At 37.2% G+C, this 20,371-nt stretch overlaps 1 protein-coding gene across 1 annotated transcript in view; it reads right to left on the reverse strand.

The window, feature by feature from the left end:
* The window catches only part of GFRA4 (GDNF family receptor alpha 4), a 426,992-nt gene that overhangs the window by 235,938 nt on the left and 170,683 nt on the right, over positions 1-20,371 (reverse strand). The gene's annotated exons all lie outside the window — the stretch shown is intronic.

The raw sequence follows: 20,371 nt of genomic DNA on the forward strand, positions 1-20,371 counted from the left end.
TTACTTTAAGTGAAACAATCAAACATTGTTATGGATGTTTCAGTCTAGTGATGTCACCCTAAGCCTGGATCAAACCATGAGTTGAGGTGAAACACTGGGAGTTCCCTGTGATGGCTATGGCTAGTTAGCACTTCTAACATCGTGGACATGTGGTAGAATATCTCAGTTGGTACCTCTCTAGAATGTTGAGGTAGATAATAACAGGCCTTGTAGAACTATGGCCCAGTCTTGCGACTGATAAATCAATGCAGTTTCCTCAAAATATGAAGAGAAAATATAAACTAGCAATTTCCATTTCAATAAAGAAACAAACAACGCCATGACCCATCTCGAGGCATCTCTTTAAAATTACAACTGGAACACGAAGACTTTCAGCAAATCTCCAGATCTTCATGACGTGGGCTATGGAAGTCCTAAGATATATCCTCTTCTTAAACACAGTCATTTAACTTTACATTGTTTTAATAAACTCAATATGGCATGGGATCACTGATATTTGCTCTGGCTTTAAAAGGTACCAAATTTATCAAAATGTCATATTCTGAACTGTGGTTCAGAGTTTTCAAAGTGAAACACTCACCATGGTAACCAGTTTAATCAACATTCCATTGGTGATTACTCCACTGTTACAACTTTGTTCGACATTTCTGAATATGAAAATAAATCTCCCTTACATATTTTTTTTTCTTTACAATTTCTGTACAATATGAACTGCTGCTTGCAATAATGCGTTTAGGAGAGTGTGAGATAAATGCAATTTGCCCCAGAAATGTTCTTTATTGATAACCTTCTGTGTGACTTGCAGCCTTAATACCCACTATTTTGAAGCTTGTGAAATTAAGAAGCTCAAGGAGTAATTTGTCATGTCCAACCATGAGCGTCATATAAAGGGATGCATGACAAATGACACCAGGTACCAGGCAAGTAAAAAAAAGGATGCTTTATGATATTTGATCATTATGACATCATAACCAGTGTTCTATCTAATGTAATGCATTCTTCATCAGGGATATATTATATAGCTCCAAGAGGCACTCAATCTCTTGCAGACCCTGACTCTCAGAATGCTCACCCAGCACTATGGGAGTTGGGATCACTGAGAGATGTGGTATTAGAGGCTGTGTGTTAGTGGTTACGTCATATTCTGTATAATCCATCCTTCTCCATATAAATGGCAGTGTCCGCTTAGTGTGCTGTGTTCTAATTGTTGGTGAAGACCTGATGAAGTGTCTCTTTGCTGCTACACTTTAACGTGTAACAAGCAAGCAATTAACCTGCCATTCCCCAGCGTTAATAAGGGTGGCTGGCGGTACGCAGCTGTCATCCATAACCTGGCAATTACAATTGACGTCTCTGGCTGTTATTCTCTGAATGTAAGGCTGCGGTAGCTAAACTTTGACAATCTAGGGGCTTATTCACTAAACAGTGAGAATGCTCACCCCCCCAGCTGATATAGAAAACATTAAAAAAAGGGTTAATACTGACAAATGACAACAGGCACAATGAGGGTATAGAACACTTTCCTTTTGCTATACTGTCATTAGAACATCATAACCAGTATTCTGCCTGATGGTTTGTATTATTTATCAGGGATTTATAGGATAGTTTTGGGGATTTTATTTTCAGTTTTTTGATGCTTTTACAACTTGACTTCAATAAGAACTTCCCTCCATTTTGCAGACTACATCTTTCCAGTAATGCACAAATGGTTGACTGAGTATAAGAAGGGACATATACCCAAATAAGTGCCATCGGTCAGATATCACGGGCATATCGATATTTACAAACACTAACAGAGTTATCCACTAAAGTCCAAAATCTAAGAAAACATGGCCAAGATGCGCCTATAGTAGATTTGAATTTTTTTTCCAGATCAGTTTTTTTATCCTGAATTTAGCAACTCTGGTTTCAATTGTCATGGGAAGACTTTCTGTGGCCATCAGGGGCTTAAGTTTAGCTAAACCACTGGTAATCAAAATGTCAGTTAATAAGATCTTTACTTAATTAGTAAGAGGCTTTTCTGAAAGACACAACGTTCAGACATTAAGAGAACAGCTTCGTCCTTTAAAGGGTTATTTCAAGCATTATAACCACTAAAGTGGTCTGTAGTGGTTATGATGTGAAATTGTGTACCATTCCCTGGTAAGGGGCACATTGTTTAGCAGTGATTTGCCATTTACCTGGGTTCTGCCAGGCACCAAGCTCAAAATGATGGCAGATGACCAGCATCTGGTCAGCTGATCCTGACGTTCATTCATTGTCTGAGAGCATCAGCCGATCACGCTCAGCCAATGAATGAACTTCTGTGCATTGAAATTTTGAAATGGTAGAATAATTCTCACCAATTCATATGGTATGATCAAAAACTATGCTGTCTAGACAAAACCAATAATGGGTAGATTTAATGTACAACGTGAACACCTACCTGTACCAGAGTACATATTGCTAGCGATGATGGGCAACCAAGTATTTAGCAGAGACACCAGAGATGTTGGGCTTCAACTAATTCTAATAAATAAAATAAAGTACACATTCACCTGGACACTTCTTCTATTAGTTGGTAATTGTAATATGTACTTTAATATGTAATAACTACAATCGTTGTGACCCTTAGTACACCCTACATAATCTCACTCCTTTTGTACCCAAAGATTTAAACATATATTTTTCCTGACAATTTCAAGCTTTGGGTACTGATTGCTAACTTCTTTAATCATACAATAAAAACAAGGTGTTGGAAAAAGTGAAAATCTGGTGCTGCTATCACCTATGTGCACCACTCAACACATATACAAATAAAACAAAGTGAAATATAAACAGGTGAGAGCACTCTAAAATATTTAAAAGGTTTTTACCAATACTTCATAGGACTTATTCCTAAAAATGAGATAAAAAGACCATAGGGTAATACAGTAAAACACTAATATTAAAACACCTCTTATTGGTCAAACTCACATTTGTCTGAGTCACTTAAAAGCTGACTCAGACTAAACAGCAGAGAAGAGCATCTGTATTGGTGGATATCTGTTCAGAATTCGGGATACTTCCTTTAGTGCCACACGGAAACCACTCCAAAAGACCCAGGATGCAGGATCACTTTAAGGTTACTTTATTGCACACAAATAACAAATTCTCTAAAAACAGGATGAGTCCACCAAAAATATCGCCACCTGACGCGTTTCGGCGTTACAGCTTCTGAAGAAGGCTGTAACGCCGAAACGCGTCAGGTGGCGATATTTTTGGTGGACTCATCCTGTTTTTAGAGAATTTGTTATTTGTGTGCAATAAAGTAACCTTAAAGTGATCCTGCATCCTGGGTCTTTTGGAGTGGTTTCCGTGTGGCACTAAAGGAAGTATCCCGAATTCTGAACAGATATCCACCAATACAGATGCTCTTCTCTGCTGTTTAGTCTGAGTCAGCTTTTAAGTGACTCAGACAAATGTGAGTTTGACCAATAAGAGGTGTTTTAATATTAGTGTTTTACTGTATTACCCTATGGTCTTTTTATCTCATTTTTAGGAATAAGTCCTATGAAGTATTGGTAAAAACCTTTTAAATATTTTAGAGTGCTCTCACCTGTTTATATTTAACTTCTTTAATGCTTCATCAGTTTAAAAAGAAAAAAAATGGTAAATTCTCCTTTTTGTGTCTTTAAACTGGTCACGATACTCACTCACACCTCACCAACAGGTTCAACGTGCGTGATACAAAGAGAGACAATCAGAGCTAAACAGACAAGGTAGCCGTAGTTACAAAAAGCAACAAAACGGAAACTGATAGAAATGTAAATGAAAAGCGAAAACAATAATGTATACGTTCACATTACTATATTAACTGTTGTTTTTTTTTATCCACAGTGCCACGAAGCATCCAAATCCTAGTATTGCAATTTACAGGGTTAATTCACGAACGCTCACGGGACCGACTGAAACTGACAGCAATGCAAGCCGGATCTCACTTATTTACTCACTAGATTAAACAAGACCACAGTGTGAGCGTCTTATAAGCTTGACTAAAGAGTTTAGTAATCCACAGAGGTTGTCTGTTTGTGAGTTGTGTGTTTAACAAATGCAACATTCAAGGGCTGGGAAATGAAAAGCTCTGAACAACAATCAGCATTTTCTAAAGAACTAAAGTCCAGATTACTGTTTTTGTGCTGTAATGTAATTACCAAGAAAAGCTGTTGAAGAATTCACTCATTAACTTGAATTTTACTGCCAATTAAAAATATGAATGCGCTACATTAGGCTTATAATATTGCTTATTTGTTGGCTGTTATTGTTTTTCATTATGCTTCCGGAACATTAAGGTCATGCGTAAATTTACACCATATAATAGTTATAATAGATCTACTTATTTTAAACTTTGAAGATGTTCTTCCATGTCTTACTCTTTAGACCTGGATCAACTGCAGGTACCATTAAAAGAGGTTAACAGGCTCTGCACACAGACTGCTCTGGAAGAGCCTTAAACCAACATGTTCACTTTGAGATGGGGCGTGCTTGTAAATGACGATGACAAAACACCCCCTTTCTGGCCCCGCCTCATTCTCAGTGGGCTGCTGTGATTAAAAAATACCCAGACAGAATTTATTTCTCAATCCGGCCCTTTAATAATAACGGCCTAAAATAACTGCGGCAAAAGGATGATAATTTGCATTTTTCTTGAGTTTTTTTTATAGTTAGCTTGTGTTTTTCTAAGATAATGTATCACATAATATTCAAACACTCTGATTGCCTATCTTAATGTTACAGTCAAATGTCAAATTTGTGAGTGAGGTGACTTTTCGAAATATGGATTTCCACTTCTAAAGATAAACTAGATAAACATGTATTTACATTTATTTTATATATTGTTCTTTCATATCTGGAGCTAAAAGATAAGTTATGCAAGCTTTCTATGTGTTTTAAAATCATTTATATAACTCTTTATGTATCTTATCTTACCTAGAACATTTTTTACTAATCACTGTTTATGCTTTTTAAAATGATATCTTATTGCTGCAAAATATTTCCATAGTTTATTTTCTGTTTCCCATTTCTGTTATATCTCTTAACAATAAATTGTGGATTTGCACCTGAAAACCATGTCATAGATGCAGACGTTCCTGTTACAATTTATCTCTGATATGCATGCATGGAATCTTGCATAATCTCAAAACGTCTCGGGATACTTACCATCTCAAGGATCTCGGTGATAAGGTTGAGTTTTTGGGAAACACCGTCTGTGGCTGTCTCCATTGTATTCTAAACAAATTTAACGAGACACTCTAAACACAATAGTGTAAATGGTATTGTGTCTTTAAGTGTCTCTGTGTCATTCCATGTGTTGCTGGTTCATTCATTTGCTCAAGGAGAGCAGCTATCCCTTCATCTGCCATGTAGAAAATCCCCACTTCACTTCCATATTATGTATGCCAATTTTGTCCAACTGAGATGGCATTGATTACTGCTATCCATGCTGGTTGAAATTGACATTGATCATGTTAACGTGTAAATTCTACATCTGCTTTGAAGTTGACAGCAAGAGCCCAATTCTCTGTCACACTGCTTTTAGGGACAACTCCCAGAGACTCTTGCCAATATGACCATTACACTTAGTTATAGTGGATAAATTACTTTGAGTGCCCTTTTAATGATAGCTATGCAAAAAAATAAAAAATAAATGAGTTGTCATTATTTTAAAAAAAAATGAAAAAATTTTTGTTTTAACAAATGAAATATAATCACACATTTTAAGCAATAAAATCATTCATTCGGGGGAATTAAATATCAAAGATCCATTCGCTTACACCAGGTTACATACTTGGTCCCATGCAGTAAACAGTGAGTTATGAGCTGAAAACAAATTTGAGAATTTGGGCCAAAATATAAGAATTGGATGAAAATGTCCAATTCTGCCACGGTGGAGAAATTTTAAATTTTGTCAATTTTATTCTATGTTTTGCTCCAGTCTACATCAGGTTATTTGTTGAATTTACCCCATAATATTAAAAAATATAGCTGTGCATCGTTTCATTTTTCATTTTACATGAAGTATGAAATTATAATTCAGAACTTGGTAAAACAATTCCAGTTTCAATATTGATGGCTTCCTGCATTTTGTTTTAAATTAACACCACATTTTCTATCTTTTTTTTTTATCTTAGCAGTAGCTTTAAAAATGTGAAACAATAAATAAAACAACAAATGAAAAAAAAATTATATCTACTTTTTTAAAATAAACATTTACTATTGTAAAATAAATTAGAGAACCGTTTTAATATTTGAAGGCTTTCAGGATCAAGTCCTATAAAATGTTCCCAAATGTGATATTCCAATACATTTATCTCGACGACAAATAGTACAAACATTTTGACCACAACCATTAAGAGTTTCCATTAATAGAGCAACATTTTATTTTGAGACGAAACTCCAGTTCCAGCTGCCTCGAGGTCTAAATCGAGAAAAAAAAAAATCAATCATATCTCCATTTCTTGATGGATTCACGGGGTAATTGTGTTTATTTCAATACTTCGAGATGTTTGCAAACTCTAGAAACGGTATTTACCTACCGGGTACTATTAACCACAGCTGGAAAAAGCCATTGCTCTAAATACAGAACATTTCCCGAACACATAAACCGAGAAGGTGACATTGAGAATCCAGATATATTTCAGACACAACATCGAAGCACTGACAATACTGTTTAGGAATCCGAGATAAAAAGACGAAACGATGCAAAATTTGTCAAAGTATTCTACAAGCCTTTTGCATACATAATAGATCAATAATAGCTTATTTACTTATGATAAACACACTTCAAATCACTTTCTTGCCAGTGCTTGCAGACTCAGAGCTGATGAGGCATGCGTTTTCAGTTTTCTTAATTTCCTGCCTGGGAGCATTACATTGTGACAGTGATGGGACTTGCTGTAATATTAAGGACATAATGCAAAAATGAAAAAAATAGATATTGTTTTTTAGCTTAGATACTCATACAAATAGAGCCTTCTTTATAAGCCAATCTGTCTCTGTCTTTTAAGAACTAAACTACCGTCAGGCATTTTTAGCTGCTTTGTTTGAAAAAAAAGAAAACAAAAAGCTATCAAAAATAGAAAACAAAACAGCTAGTTAATTTTTGCATCTTTCTTAAGCACTTGCTCTACTTTGTAAATTTAGTATGACGCACACTCCTAGCCTCAGCACATAGTTGGGTGGTCCACGCATGGTCAAAATAAGCAACAGGTTAAAACTGGTTACAATATATTTTAGTAACTATCTTCAAGCAGTAATTATTGTTTTTTAGAATTGTATTGTGGTATTGTTGTATTGTAGTATTGTGGCATTGCGGTATTCTGGTATTGTGGTTTTGTGGTATTGTTGTATTGTGGCATTGTGGTTTTGTGGTATTGTGGTTTTGTGGTATTGTTGTATATTGTGGTATTGTGGTTGTGGCATTGTGGTATTGTGGGATTTTGATATTGTGATGTGTGGTATTGTGGCATTGTGGTTTTGTGGTTTTGTGGTTTTGTGGCATTGTGGTATTGTGGAATTGTGATATTGTGATGTTGCGGTATTGTGGTATTGTGGTATTGTGGTTTTGTGGTATTGTGGCATTGTGGCATTGTGGTATTGTGGTTTTGTGGTATTGTTGTATTGTGGTATTGTGTGATTGTGGTATTGTTGTATTGTGGTATTGTGGTGTTGTGGTATTGTAGTATTGTGGCATTGTGGTTTTGTGGTATTGTGGTATTGTTGTATTGTGGTATTGTGTGATTGTGGTATTGTTGGATTGTGGTATTGTGGTGTTGTGGTATTGTAGTATTGTGGCATTGTGGTATTGTGGTTTTGTGGTATTGCGGTTTTGTGGTTTTGTGGTATTGTGGTTTTGTGGCATTGTGGTATTGTGGGATTGTGATATTGTGATGTTGCAGTATTGTGGTATTGTGGGATTGTGGTGTTGTGGTTTTGTAGTATTGTTGTATTGTGGTATTGTGGTTTTGTGGCATTGTGGTATTGTGGTATTGTGGGATTGTGGGATTGTGGAATTGTGATATTGTGATGTTGCGGTATTGTGGCATTGTGGGATTGTGGTGTTGTGGTTTTGTAGTATTGTTGTATTGTGGTATTGTGGTTTTGTGGTATTGTGGTATTGTGGGATTGTGGGATTGTGGAATTGTGATATTGTGATGTTGCGGTATTGTGGCATTGTGGGATCGTGATGTTGTGGTTTTGTGTTATTGTTGTATTGTGGGATTGTGGAATTGTGATATTGTGATGTTGCGGTATTGTGGCATTGTGGTATTGTGATATTGTGGTGTTGTGGTTTTGTGGTATTGTTGTATTGTGGGATTGTGGAATTGTGATATTGTGATGTTGCGGTATTGTGGCATTGTGGGATTGTGGTGTTGTGGCATTGTTGTATTGTGGTATTGTGTAAAGCTTGTTTTTTTATTGTTCTTCAAAGTGTAATATGGGTTGAGTTCGGCCAGAGTGCAGTTTACTAAACATTTTTAAGTATTTTATTGCTGTAAATATTTGTAGCGGTTGTTATTTCCAGTGGTTATTCACACATTTTTTAAGCAATAGAGAACCATCATTAAGGGAGAGGGGAGTGAAATGGCAGTACTAATAATTAAAAGGTCAAAAACAACAAATGTTTAATCAAATGGACACATATCAAAGGTGCAAATTTACACACAATTATATAACTCAATTTTCAATTTTTTTTAAATTTTGTTATTTTATTGCAACATATACAGATGGGGAAACACTTCCAGTACACACCGTGCAACCCTTTTTCATACAACTTCGCAAGACCTTTATAGAGTATGTAGTGGCAAAGCTGTAAGCTTAGCTTGCAATATGATGCACTAACCAGACCTAAATGATTTGGGGCCAGGTCTTACCCGATCTAGCCTGTCCACTTCCAAAGGCTAATTGAGTGGAACATTGCTCCCAATAGTAAACTTTGGATACAGCTAGAAACTGAATTTTTTCTACACCCCACTGTTTGCACTCCTCTGGCTACAGCTGGGTATGTGCCCCTTACCACATCCAGATACCATCGTATTACCCCTATTACCCTCTTCTGGGAACAACCACTTCCCACAAGCCGCATCCAAATGACCTTAATGACTGCATCTGCACGTTGTCAGATTTGAATATCCCCCAACTCCAACGACTGATGGCAACATTCTGCTTTCTCCAGCTCTCACACTTTCTTCAATATTTATCTGAATCTCCGACTTCTGAGCACCCACAAACCCAAGTCACTATGCTCCCAGACAGCTCCTCCTCCTCTTGCTATCTCACTTGCAGATGCAGACCTGATCCCCCCAGGGGACATGCCACCTCTATACTCTACCAAATACTGGGAAAGGGATCTGAAGGGCTCCATCTCATCTGAAGAATGGTGGTACAAGCTCTTTATGCTAACACATAAATTCTCTATTTTAATCAAATATCAACAATCTTGATACAAGATGCTAACCCACCAGTATAAATACTTATAGGATAGCTGTATACTCAGTAGATTATGACTCTGAATGTTGGAGATGCAGGAGGAAACTTGAAACCTTATTTCTTATCTGGTTGGAATACCATCAAATCCGACATGTCTGGAAAAGCATACACACTGTCAACGTAATCCTCATACAAGAACCCATCTCCCTCTCCCTCAGGCAATACCATAAAACCATACTACCGTACCTTGTCATTGCCACCCGCAGTCTTATCCTGTGTTTTTGGAGGCAAAGTACAGTGGCTACGGACCAAGATTGGATCACTAGAGTGGAGGAAGTATTCTAGAAGAGCTTATCTTTTCCTTGTATGGACAACATCCATCAAAATAATTCTATCTGGATTTACTGGATGCAGTGGCAATCCTCGGGAACCAGTGCCACTATATCTGGGTCACCGGGCCAAACATAGTAATAATAACAATATAATAATAATAATAATAATAATAATAATAATAATAATAATAATAATAATTAGAAAAATGAATATTCCTGGTCAGACACTAAAGATGGTGTTTAGTATTTCATAGATATGAATTTAGTGTTATATACATTTACATTAAGCGCTGTATGTTCTGCTACATATCTCTGTATACTGAACCATATATGTTAAATTGTGTGAATGATTACTCATACTTCAATAAAGTTAAGAATAAAAGAAAAAAAAAATGATTTTACAACATGGTCCAAACTGTAAAGCATGTGATGTCCAAGAGACACTAAACATGATATGTTTCTTAAAGTATCAGCTGTTAATCAATATTAGTAGTGTACCATTAAATGCAGGAATTCCTGCCATCAGCAAAATATATTTTAGTTTTGTTTTCATAGTCTACCTGCAGCATAAAAAAAGATGACATTACAGAAAGTAGTTACAGAAGAAAAAATAAATTTAAGAAGAATGTCAGAAGCACTTCCTTAAATGCAGTCAAAATAAAGGGGAAATAATATCAAATAAGGCACACAGCTCATTTAAAGCATAATTTGGGAACATACTTTTTAATTGGAAGTTCATATTCCTTTTCTGCACTCATGATTTTTATAAGTGTCAGAAGTAATGAGTTGTAACTCTTTTGATTATCACGATTTGTATAATGAATGTGGAAACAAGTCACAACTGTAGCAACTTGCCCTTAAGAATCTTTTACCTACCGATCAGTTTATATGCGGCTGATGGCTGCTAAGTGAAATACTAATAAATCAAACTACTATGGACATAATGAGTGCAATGTGTGAAAAATTTATATATTTGTTAGATGGCATAGTAGTTTTCCATGCTTAAAAAAAGACAATTTTCTGCAAGAAATCCTAAGGTCCTTCTAGCAGTGCACCACCTGTCTAGGTACCTAGCCAAGCATCACTCTCAATACACACCAGAAGTCAAATTAATTCGTCCAGTACCATAGTGGAGAGAAGCTCTACACATTGTTCTCTCAATCAATGTTGTTTTTTAAAAAAAACTAGATTTGGATCCCATCGATTAAGATCCCACAGGCTCCTAGGCAGGTTACTGGTTCAGAGCACTCTTTATTCTTTAAATAGAGCTGGTGAAAATGGGCAGGCAAATTAATGGGACCCATCTAACCCTTGACCACCAAGGTGGCCACCTAAACTTCCCTTTTGGCTTGCCTCCTCTGGAATGAATTCCCCCACTATCAACTTAAGACAGTCAAACTAGAAAAAAAAAACAAATAGAGACAGATAGGGAGAAATTTAAGGGCCGTTCTAGAAAACAAGGGAAATGTTAAGATCTCACATATGTTCAGTCTGAGAGTAGTTAAAGCGACACTGTCACTGTCTGGAGACTTAGCGTGATTTGCAAAGACCCTTGATGGTGACATTGTCACTGGGTGTCGGGTGGCTATGGGGGGCAGGCAAATGTGTGTTACTTACCTGAATCTTTCCCTCTTGGGCACTTCCATCCTCTAGCGGTGGGTCCTTTTCTGCTCCTACATGTGCCAGAAGCCAACATCACTGCTGTACTCTCTCACGTAAATTAGTGTACAGCATTAAGGTCTATGGAGAATCCTGCAAAATGTGGGATTCTCCATAGATAAAGCCAGTTTCCCTGTAGCCGTCACTGGTGACACCCGGGGGATTGCCACTTCTTGACGGTGGTAGCTCCGTCAAGTGCTAAGAAGTGTCAAGCTGAGGTAAAATACCAAGACAAAGTAGTCCCTGCTTTGTCTCATTTATCTTTTGACTGGATTGATATTTCAGTAAAATTCAAACACAGTCAATGTGAGTATTTTATAAAGATTCTATCTGTATAAAATACTAGTTTTTCACGGGGGTGAAAGTGCTGCTTTAATCAAGGCAGGTAAAAGAGCATCTAAAGTGCCCACTCTTTCACCGGATTAAATTAATATTAAAAGCAATTGAATACATTATTTATAGTGCTACACATATAGCAGGACAACATTATACACTCACTATATGTCTACAGCTTTAGAAAAAAAAAACCTTAGAAGTCTAGGAAAACACAAAATAAGCATAAATAACACAAACAGTACAGCAAAGTGCAGCGTTCCATGTACAGAGAGGATAACCACAAGGGACACACATCATTTCTGCCTGCAAAAGCACCAGCCACTTCCTCCTTATGGTATATTTGCACAAAACATGGGAAGATGGAGTCAGTATTAATTATCTTCTGTATTTCCACATCTGACTGCATTATTAACCTACCTAGCGAGACCACCTTTAAAAAAATGATGATGCACAATGAGATAAATGGCACTTTACAGAATTCAGTAACAGTGACATATTGGAGCAATTTGAGTTCCCTCTTAAAGAACTTCTTTGCGAGTGATCGTGTGTGCATCGAAACATACCGACCTTGATTAAAAATTGTATTTGTGTTTAGAATTACTGCTCCGTCCTGTTTTATTTTCAAAGTTGTATTGTACATAAACAGTGCTTAAAGGGAACAGACTGTAAAATGTAATATCTTTGAAAAAGCTCGCACCTCTTTCTAGAGTAACTTTGCTCTTGTATAATGGAGGCTCAAGGAGCAATTAATGTAATTAACTGACACTGATTATGTGAAAGTGTACATTTAGCATTATCAGTACTTCTGAGGAAGGGGGTCTCCGTGTGCCAGGAGAGCCCCAGTTTTGACAATCCATTTCTGAACAGTTTGATATAAAATGGAAAGATGGTGCCCCTTGGCTCTAGAACACTTAACTACTAAACCTAGTTGTAACATTATATTGAGCTGTGACAATGCATAGAGCAGTATTTCTACACCCAGCTACCTTATCCATATCCACCCATACATGATGTATTCTTAGTTTTAGGTCCATGATAGCACTGTGTCTATCCCATGTTCGCTTGAATTGATATTTTGTGCTCGTTGCCTACACCTCAAATGGAAGGCTATGTCATGCATCACAACTGTTTACGTGAACACTATACCTATCCAATTCTCTTCTTCTAAATCAAGGTGATGTACACTGCCCTGTTTCTACAAACATTCTATCCTATAGTACTTTCTTAAATGCCTTGAGAGAGAGAGATGGATAGATAGACAGACAGACAGACAGATAGACAGACAGATACATTATTTTAACAGCTACCCTACACGCATTCACTCCTATACTTATAATGAATTCAGCCAAAGTGCAGACAGAATATGTTGCCTTTGTTACTGATTCTTAACATGCAAAGCAATTCCCTATTCTGTACAGATTTCAAACGTGTGTCTTTAGTGCTAGGGGCCGAGGAAGATAGAGAGATTTGCCTGAGGTCACTGAAAGGAATCAAATTAGCTCACACCTTTCTCTCTTTATATGTGTCTAATGTTTTTCAATAGGAAGAGATTGTTTGTGGGGAACAAACGATAATAAAGTTAAAATATGAGGACAATGGAATGCTAAAGGCTAGTGTTTCATTACCCTCTCAATCTATCTGCTTTTTCAGTTGGCCCAGTCCTATACTAAAGCTTCTTAGACAGAAAGAATGCTACGAAAAGCCAGCAGCACAGAGCAAGGAAGCTGGCTAATAATGAGCAAATATTATAGCCAAATAAACTACTCCCATTTGGTGTAAATTTCAGATCTCTAAAGGCTAGGGTAAGGTGTTGGGTTTCAACTGGGACACATTTAGCACATGACAATATTTATCCAGAGTAATGATAAGTGGCACAACGCATAGTTGCTTTGTTGTAATATCTGATTTAAAAGACTCAAGTCCATGAAGTTTTCAATCTTTCACACATTCTGCAGATGATCCAAAAGAAGGTGAAAAATATAATTGTGCGACAAAATGAGGAAATAATCCTTCTTGATTCTGTTCTGGCACATAGATTATTGACTACGCTAAATACGATTTACCTAAAAAAATAACATCCGAGGCATTTTTGTTAAATATATCTACTAAATTGAATTAAAACAAAACCTCCCTGGGTGGATAATTCTACATATTTATTGTCCTTGCTTTAATGAACACTTTTCTCTGTTTTAGGTAAAATCTCATTTTTTCAATTCTCCATTGACTCCTTTTATCTCCTTGCATAATTTTACCTTATCTCTTCCATAAATAGAGACCTCTAGCATCCCATAGGACTTTTCTATCAGGTTATTTGGTGATCCAACTCCTGTCTATAAGTTTAAAAAACAGCAACATTTGTCACTCCAGCTTTCAATATTTTCCAACTACTACTATTGACTAGTTAGAGGTTTGAAGAACATAGAATTCTGCCAATGCTGTCTCCTGACTTTCTGTAAGAACTAGGTGGCCCTGTCTGGACCTCTGTGGTTAGCATGGTAGCTCTAGATTCTATATTAGCCCACTGTCATGTTCTAGGCTAAATACTCACATAGACTGCACGGATGTTTTAGGGTTAATATCCAGAATTCTCTTTTAATTATAGTGTATGTTTTATTGGAAGAAAGTACTAATACAACTTATTTCGGAGAAATTATAACAGGATTTGCATTATGTAAAAGCATCAAAATTACATATTTTCAAAAGCTTGATTTTCCACTATATAGGTGTCCCTCTATTTATCTGTGCAGGATACCTCAAATAATCTTTTTATGTCTTCCATATATGTCAGTAATGATAATAAGCTATGACATTACTAAGAATCTTGCCTGCTCTAATAGAAGACAGTGTTCATAAGCCAAAAGGGATAAAATACTCGAGTGTTATTATGGTTGTCGTGTCTTATAAATACTGCACTTATTCACTGAGATGTTAGCTTGATGAAGACCTTATTGTGAGGTCAAACCGTTGCTGTAATATTCACTAAGTTCCATTCAAACTGCCTTCTTACACCCCTGAGTGCCTGGTTTGGATTTTAACCTTGCTGTTATAAGAAGTATTGCAGATTCTCTTCTTCTTCATAAAAACATATTCATGTTGTAAGCAGGAGAGATTAATTATTTAGATCCGTAATAGCTCTCCATGCCAGAGATATGTCTATAATTCCTCCACAAAGCATAGCAAAAAGTATGTTATTACAGAAGTTCATTGTTTTCCATTCAAATGTTCTTTTGCTGCACGATCTGCATGGTCAGTCCTGGATAGATGACAAGCCAACATGCTCCTTTCCCAAACCTACCAACATTTAAAAATGTCGTGAAAAAGACACATTACTATAAATATTATAAATATTATTACTGTGAACCTCTGTTATACACTCAGACACACCTACAATATGAAGCTCCTAGAAAAGAGGGACATTAGGGTAGAAAAAAAGGGACAGATGAATTTGTGCCCAAAATAAGGACTTTCCCTCCTAAATAGTGACACTCGGGAGCTGCGGATTCCAGGCACCATTCATCATCAGTGAGTTGCATCACTGTCATACATAAATTCTGGCCTAGGCCTCCAACTGTCCGCAGCTTATATCTCCTGATGGTCGGAGGTGAGAACAAAACTTACATTTTTAACCTTGGAAGCTAAAACTTGGGGAGTATAAAAAAAAAAAGCGAGCATGAATACCTGTAACGGCAACCTTAAATGGGTACTGTGCAGGCTATTCCAACTGATATTGTATTTTTAACATGTACAATATAATTTTACTTGAATTTATGCACTAACTTTGAGATGTGTTACTATATTATGCATAGTCCGTGTTTCGGAGTTCCAGTACAATATCCTCTCTATTTCACAATGCCACCAATGGAATTTTCTGTGCTCCGGTTTTCTGACCTTATTACCAAAATGTTTAGACTTTGGATTTCACACCCGCTTTTATAAAATAAAATAGGTTACACAATCAACAAAAACACTTTTTTTTTTTTTTTAACTTTTAAAGACAATTAAAATTCACCAGTTCTAAAAGGTAGGCACATAAATGTTAGATGTAAGATTACTGGAACAGATACACAAGATAAAAAACAAGTTTCGGCAAGAATCCTTCATGTATAACGAGACAATTTGCTATTGCTACATTTTAGGGAGTCGTGGTCCTCAAACATGGTGTACCAGGCTGGGCACTGGATCTACACTTCTTCCCAGAGTTCCATACCATATTACATTGTGACACTTTAAGTATATTAAATTTGCATTGAAAACTTTTCTCTTATGCAATACACTTTGTTATTGCATTACCTGAATTAACTGCACTATTAGAGAAAAAAATCTTATTATTCTTTAGCCTTCCGAAAAACATAAAAAAATAAATGCATTTTCTTCAAAACGTAAAAATCTGGGTCTGCTTGATGATTGCTGAGAGTAAAAATAGAAAACAGGTCATGCAATTTAGCTGTCGGTACATGTTCATATCACTTTTATAGTGTCAACCCATTTTTCAAGACCTATTATAGCTCTTTATAATCTCTACTTCACAACCCAAAAAAAAAGAAAGAAAGAAAAAAGGGAACGTATTGTAGCTGAAAAGATAAAAGGCTTTGGGTGACTTGTAGCAAAATTGCTGTCTGTCAGTACTGAAAAGAATTTGCAAATTGCTACATCCAGTGTGAAAAGTGTGCCTTTCTCTTGTCCACCCAGGCCCCTTTTATATCAGTTATTATTCTTTATAGGAGGAATATTAGATGTGGAACAGAGGACTGAGAACAGAAATTACAAAATATATTGAAAGCCAATTAGATTGCGAATTGCTTACTCTCAGATTGCTGTCTCAAATAAGTAAAACAAGGCTAAACGTGAGCCCTTTCTTAGTCGAAATATTAGCAAAGGTTTACAAAGTTTAAGACCTTTTTTCTATCTTTTCTCCGACAAAGCTCGTCTCCTGATCCAGAAAAAAAATCAAATGTTATCTCAAAAAACCACTCCAGCCCGCCACGCCTCCAATCCATCCACTTTCATCTCAGCTCTCGTAAAATCACTTTGCTCTCCCAAAGCAGGAGGATGAAGGGCTGATTAAACAGACATCTCAGGGTTACTGATGACATTAAATTCACTGGGTCTTTGATTTCTGGCCCTGCTTAGGATTCCAATAGAGCAACATCAAGGATGCGCAGACCAATATATCACACTATTCTCTGCGATGCCACCAGAGAGCTCAACGCAACAAGTGATCAGAAAGTTCTGTATTCAAGTCAGTAAAAGTAAGTAAAAGGCTTAGAATTAGCAAGTGGTTCCGTTAAATTAATGACTATCACTGTTCAGGAAAGCAGGTAAATCGGTAATAAGTGTGTTTTTTTGTTTGTTTGTTTTTTTAAGACAGCGCAGTTTATGCATCAATTGGAGGTTCTAAAGATAATAATGTCTATCCATGCTGTATGTGTGATGCATGGACAAGAAACAGAGTCATAAGACAAGAGCATGGTCCAGGAGCCTCGATAAGCATCAGGGGCTGGTGGATAATCTCTAAATAAGAGCCTACGGTCAAACTCCTAAAAGGAGGGGATAACCTTTAGACTGGTGCAGATATCCCCCAAAAAAGGAGCGCTCAATAATGGCGGTCTGAAATAGGAGGACAACCAATATAGTGGTCGTCCTCCTACCTAGGACCCCCCATTATTGAGGGTTCTTATTTTAGTGTGATGCATTAAGGAAGAAAATGGGCCTATTAACAAAACTCTGAAATGTATTGAGTTAAATCAGGATTGCGAAATGTAGGCAAAATTACCTGCTCTGGAAAAATTTGTCGCTAGACAAAAATTAACTATTTTGGCCTTTAAAAATTTGGATTTAATTTGCTTAAGTATGGAGTTTTCCGAATAATCCTGCCAGAATTTCTCAATACCTTTGTTACCTACAGATAACTGTTTAGGCAATTAAGTATATAGTATACTATGTCTGCACAAACACATTTACTGCTGTTTGAACACACTTCACACTGATTTAATTGCTGTGCTGCTTTGTGATTCACTAATTAATTAGTGTTAAACTGCTGAGGAACTCTCTAATAAACTCATACACATATAGATGGATTACTCATTAGACAGCCTGTGAGGGGGCCCTCCTTGAGCCAGTAGGGAGAGCTCCCTGCTTGGCCCTGTGCCCCTCATGTCACCGAGGGGCTTATACTTTAAGAGTCCCCAGGCATTAACCGAATCATTAACTGAATTGTGCTAGAACCACAAGGGAGCTCTTAAAGTGGTCCTCACTCGATATTGGTGCATTTCAGCAGGGATCCAACTCATCTTTCACTGAACCACCAGAGAAACATAGGCAGGAGTGGGTCAAAACACACAAGCACACTCAGATACTACACATTAAAAACACTTAGCAGCACACACAGGCACAGCCAGCCTTACCCATCATACAACTCTCAGCCTCCTTCACACACATACAACACTCAAATACTATATACACAACACACAGTCATCACACAAATACAACACACAGAAACAATGCCCAGTGCTCTATGGGGTGGGTCCAATCTGGCACTGTGTGTAGTACCCCAGACAATCTTATTCTGGCTCTGCAGGCACACTGTACTTTATTGTGTGTTTTATTTCTGTATTGCTCTGTGATATATTAATGCAGCGTATGAGTGTTGTTGCTGTGGAGCTCAGTGATATGTTCCAACCCACCACATATTCCTCTTCATTTTACTTGTGTGAAGTTATGTGACTTATTCACACTTCTTTTTACAGTGAGCTCCATTGCTACAGACCCCACATTGCTAAGATAAGATTTATTCTTATGGAGTTCCATTGCTGTAGATCCCACATTGCTAGGATCAGATTTATTCTTGAGGAGTTCCATTGCTAGAGACTCCACATTGCTAGGATAAGATTTATTCTTGTGAAGTTCCATTGCTAGAGACTCCACATTGCTAGGATCAGATTTATTCTTGTGGAGTTCCATTGCTGTAGATCCCACATTACTAGAATAAGATTTATTCTGTTCCATTGCTGTAGATCCCACATTGCTACAATAAGATTTATTCTCGTGGAGTTCCATTGCTGTAGATCCCACATTGCTACAATAAGATTTATTCTTGTGGAGTTCCATTGCTGTAGATCCCACATTGGTAGGATAAGATTTATTATTGTGGAGTTCCATTGCTGTAGACCCCACATTGCTAGGATACAATTTATTCTTGTAGAGTTCCATAGCTGTAGATCCCACATTGCTAGGATAAGATTTCTTCTTCTGGAGTTCCATTGCTGTAGACCCCACATTGCTAGGATACAATTTATTCTTGTGGAGTTCCATTGCTGTAGACCCCACGTTGCTAGGATACAATTTATTCTTGTGGAGTTCCATTGCTGTAGACCCCACATTGCTAGGATACAATTTATTCTTGTAGAGTTCCATAGCTGTAGATCCCACATTGCTAGGATAAGATTTCTTCCTGTGGAGTTCCATTGCTGTAGACCCCACGTTGCCAGGGTACAATTTATTCTTGTGGAGTTCCATTGCTGTAGACCCCACGTTGCCAGGGTACAATTTTTTCTTGTGGAGTTCCATTGCTGTAGACCCCACGTTGCCAGGGTACAATTTATTCTTGTGGAGTTTCATTGCTGTAAACTCCCCATTGCTAGGATACAATTTATTCTTGTGGAGTTCCATTGCTGTAGACCCCACGTTGCCAGGGTACAATGTATTCTTGTGGAGTTCCATTGCTGTAGACCCCACATTGCTAGGATACAATTTATTATTGTGGAGTTCCATTGCTGTAGACCCCACGTTGCTAGGATACAATTTATTCTTGTGGAGTTCCATTGCTGTAGACCCCACATTGCTAGGATACAATTTATTCTTGTAGAGTTCCATAGCTGTAGATCCCACATTGCTAGGATAAGATTTCTTCTTGTGGAGTTCCATTGCTGTAGACCCCACGTTGCCAGGGTACAATTTATTCTTGTGGAGTTCCATTGCTGTAGACCCCACGTTGCCAGGGTACAATTTATTCTTGTGGAGTTCCATTGCTGTAGACCCCACATTGCTAGGATACAATTTATTCTTGTGGAGTTCCATTGCTGTAGACCCCACGTTACCAGGGTACAATTTATTCTTGTGGAGTTCCATTGCTGTAAACTCCCCATTGCTAGGATAAGATGTGTTCTCTCTTTCTCACATTCTGAGCACGAATAAAAATCTTGTCTTTCCAAAAAGAGTTAATTTTATGAACTCTTCAGAGAGTGGAAGACAAAGCGAGCATTCATTCCCAGCACATACAAATTCAATGACTGCATTTAAAAGCATATTTTACTATGCAGAGCCATTATGAAAATTCCCATTTAAGCTTTGCATTTTACCAGCTTGGCGTCATGCTAGGCAATTTGTACAATGTGGGATACATTACAGCCATTTCCTTCATACAATTCATATGAAGAATATATAAGAAATGTCTCACGAATAGCACAAGCAGGTGCTTTTCTGCATTTGTCAGATAATGTTAATTGTGACTAATCTTGGCAGTCACTAGCCATCCGTCCATTGTTAGGAAAGAATGTGTCCTGCCTTCAGCTGGTCCGCAATTCTCGCTGAGCCAGTGT

Source organism: Pelobates fuscus, chromosome 6 (assembly GCF_036172605.1).
Source record: "Pelobates fuscus isolate aPelFus1 chromosome 6, aPelFus1.pri, whole genome shotgun sequence".
NCBI classification, from domain to species: domain Eukaryota; kingdom Metazoa; phylum Chordata; class Amphibia; order Anura; family Pelobatidae; genus Pelobates; species Pelobates fuscus.